Source organism: Silene latifolia, unplaced genomic scaffold (assembly GCF_048544455.1).
Source record: "Silene latifolia isolate original U9 population unplaced genomic scaffold, ASM4854445v1 scaffold_95, whole genome shotgun sequence".
In the NCBI taxonomy this organism is placed as follows: Eukaryota; Viridiplantae; Streptophyta; class Magnoliopsida; order Caryophyllales; family Caryophyllaceae; genus Silene; species Silene latifolia.
The window spans coordinates 2,996,338-3,000,417 of record NW_027413826.1 but is presented as its reverse complement, the minus strand read 5'-3'; positions in this window follow the sequence as shown (position 1 = coordinate 3,000,417).

The window sequence follows — 4,080 nt, the reverse complement described above, 5'->3', positions numbered from 1 at the left end:
AGAACAAGAGAGAAAGGTGATCTCTCTTGTGCCCATTTGAACCGAAAATCCAATGTAAGAATGGATGTTTCTTCCTTATTTTGTTTATTTGTTTGCATGCATAAGATCATTTGTTAATTTTATGACAAATTAAATTAAAACATATATGAATATGATAAGTATATAGATCTACGTTTCCTTCAATCGGTATCAGAGCCATGGTTGTTTGCATGCAAATCGGTTAAAAGTTTTTCCGAGTTATAAGAATAACATATAAAACTTGAATAATTTGTGTTATTATGATATATCACGAAATTAATTTATGCATGTTAAAATTTCTGGTCCTAAAATGTTTTTAGGATATTTTGGTTATTTTATGGATTTTTATTGTTCATATTTCATAATAATGATATTAAAATACGATTTTGTGAATAAAATGTCATTTTCGGGCTAAAATTAGCTATACTTCGAATTTTCCAGTGATTTTTGGATATGTTGTCACATATATTATTTTGAGATAACTTGTAAATTTTCATATTTTTTGGACTTCTTATGCTCGAAAAATGGATTTTTCATTATTAAATTCGGTTTTAGGTGAAAAATAGGTTAATATGAGATAAATTTCGAATCTGGTCATATAAATTTAGTATGTTGTCACATGCAGGTTTACAAGATGTGTGTAAAATAATGGGCTATAGTGAAGTCTTTTTGCATGATTTATGGATTTTTGAAGAAAAATAGCATGAATAGTGACTTTATTAGTGCAATATTAATAAAACATACTCTATGACTAAAGAAAAACATCATATGTTGCTTTTTATTATCTTTTTCAGATCTAAAATTGAAAAGTTAATGAATATAATTTTTCTCATGTTTTTATGATTATTTTGTCAAAAACCGATAAACCGCAACATTGTTTTTCCGGAAAAATTTCGAAATTTTTAACCTAAGTTTTTGAATATTATGAGTGTCATGGTATTTTTCTAGAATGTTCATGAGTTTAAATTTCAAATTTTGAATTTATTTGAAATTTTGTGAATTTATTTGAAGTTTATAGCTTATTTTTGTATTTTTGGTCCATTAATGAACAATTTTAGAAATATGAGTTAATTATGGTCAAATAATTAGTGAAGACTAAATTTTGAGTCCTAAGAGGTTAGGGTAATTAACTTATGCATAAATATGAATTTATGCAATTTTTGTGATTATGAAATGTTGAAATCACGCAAATCCGTAAAAATCGAGTAATATACGATATTGGCTAATTAAAGGCGATTTAGCATAAAATTGGGCATGTTCATACATATTATAATGCTGCATTTTCTTTATGATTGTCATAATTTTAATTTATGTAATTTTTGAATTATGTATTTTTTACTTAGTATGGCCTTAGATTTTAATTGGTATTTCCCGAAATGTATGGGAATATCGATTCGGTTGTAATTTTATTGTGATCTCGTATCACCGTTTTTTAATTTAATAGATTTATTTTATTTTAGTTACAAATGTATAATAGGAAATTATGTAATTTGCTATGTAATTTAATTTATCTCGGAGTTCCCAAAGACGGATTTCTTCAAGATGGCGATACATAAAGACGGTGTTACCTCGAGATGCGTGCCACAACCGAAACTCAAGGGACCAATGGAGTTGGTTTCCGAATATGTAATAGTTAAATAGTTTTTCTATTTTAGGAAGGCCATACTAGGATTTATTTTTATGCTTGCATTTTATTTATATGTCGCATGCATCGCTAAATCGCCATAACTAAAACATGCATCATCTTCTTTCATCGAGTTTATCGACCGTGTCAATTAAAATTATCGTAGTTCACCGCTTTAGTTCACTTAAAACGTGATAGATAATAAATTGACATGACCTCTCGCTAAAACAATCAATTGAGACATAGCCTTACCAAATAGTAGAAACCATGAAAACCTATTTCGTGAGGGAGTGCACTCGGCCACACCGGGGTACAAACCTTGTTACGTAGGGGAAGTGGGTGATGAATGTCTATCCACCGAATTCATGTTAATAAGGGGTATTTCGGCACACCGTGCCCTAAGTTGATATGGGTTTGGATTATGGACACATTTATTCGAAATTTGGGTTGTACTCAACGAAAGTATTCACGACGATTTCCGGATGTGTTTCGGGCTAAAGATGAATATTAATGTAAATATCATCGACCAAGAGTTCTAAAAGTAGAATCGATTAAAAGGTTAATCCACCGAGTTATGTTAATAAAGGGTATTTCGGCACACCGTGCCCTAAATTAATATGAATTTGGGTCTTGGAATCATTTATCTAGTTGGGTAGAGGTCACTAGAAAAATGCATAAAACTTGTTTAAATTATACATTTTTACGAGTATTATTAAAACGACATTTGTTTTACTCCTTCTATTTTGTTTTGTAGACCACTTTTTTTTCCCTCATAACAAATGGCAACACCAACCCTGATGCGTGTCTTTTATATAAGGTTTTTACCTCATTTTTACACGCATTTCTGTGCTTTTTATGTAGCATCTGGCTACAAATACCCCCGAATATTCTACTTTGGTCCGTTTATTGTATTTTGCAGGAATTGACCGAAGAGGAGCTAAAACGAGCCTTAATTGTCCCATTTGTATGCATTCATGGGAAATATGGAGCCGGAGCTTAGGAATTTCACACCTAGAGTGCGCATGAGCGGAGCAAGGGAGAAACACAAGTCCTGACGCACTTATATAGCTCGATCGAGTGGCCTCTCTGCTCGATCGAATGCTTCATGCACCCATGATGGTCGATCGACTGGTTGGAGGAGTCGATCGAGGAAGTTCATACAGCAGTGCTCGATCGAGTGGATGCACTAGCTCGATCGAGTGACTTGGTGTTCGATCGAGTAGTCTCTCTACTCGATCGAGGGGTTTCTCGTGTGTTTTAGTTTAATTCCGCCTAATCTTTTGTGGGCCTTTCATAATCAGTCCATGGGTTAGGTTTAAGATGTTTTTACAGTATAAGACTGAGGAGAACATTACGTTACTCCCATCTCATTCACTACGAACATTTCTACTGCCACTTTTATCACTATCCCTTGGATTCTTCACTCTACTTGTTATTCAATTCGGTATTATCAATTTATTTCTTAATCGTTTTTACTGTTCTTATTGTTCTTATTTCCTTTCCCCTCTCGATTTATATTTGTTCAATCATCTCTTTAGATTTTTCATCATGTTTAGTTTTAATTGTTCAGTTGTTATGATTGTTACCCCCATAATTATGAGTAGCTAATTTCCCATGCTAAGACTATAGGGGATCCATGATTTGAAGGGAGAGTAATCGAGTTACTAGGTTAATGCTAGTATCGTCCATGTTGTTAAAATGCTACATATAATTGTAATTGCCTAATTGAGTCGACGCAATTAGACCCTTATTCTTAGTGGACCTTAACCTGGACCGAAAGGTTGGAAGGGGGAGACTAGTAGCGAGCAATAGAGTATTGCAGCGAGGACGAAGGTTAAACTGTTTACACTTTAGGGTGAATTAAGGACCGAAAGGTGACGTTCGCTACCCCTTGGACTCTATTGCATTAACCTGGGACCTAGATTATTCGACCGGACGATTGTGGTGAACCGCTTGTCTTAGCTATTCCCTTTTATCTGTTAAATCCCTTTTCCTTTATTTCTCTTTGCTTTGCTCTCTTTAGTTTAGAAATCACAAATTATAAACCCCATTTTGGTTACTTAGACGAACTTGAGTTTAGCCGACAAATTCCTACCTCTCTGTGGATTCGACCCGACTTCCCTAGCTATATTAGTTAGTTGGCCAGTTGGTTATTTTTGACAGTGCACGCGACAGTACCGTGTCAAATTTTGGCGCCGTTGCCGGGGAGGTGGCGCATATTTGTTGCTTAAATTAAGTTTGTCTCTCGTCTCAAGGAATTCATTCCTTGAGATCGATCTCATTTTCGCGAAGCTTTGATTAGTTTTGCAGATAGCGCTTTATTTGTCAAGATGCCTACGATGACAGAGCATACAGAGCCATGTGGTAGATGCGGCGAGGAAGGGCATGACCTTTATGAGTGCACGGCAAGTGTAGAGCGTGCCATTGCATACAAGAAG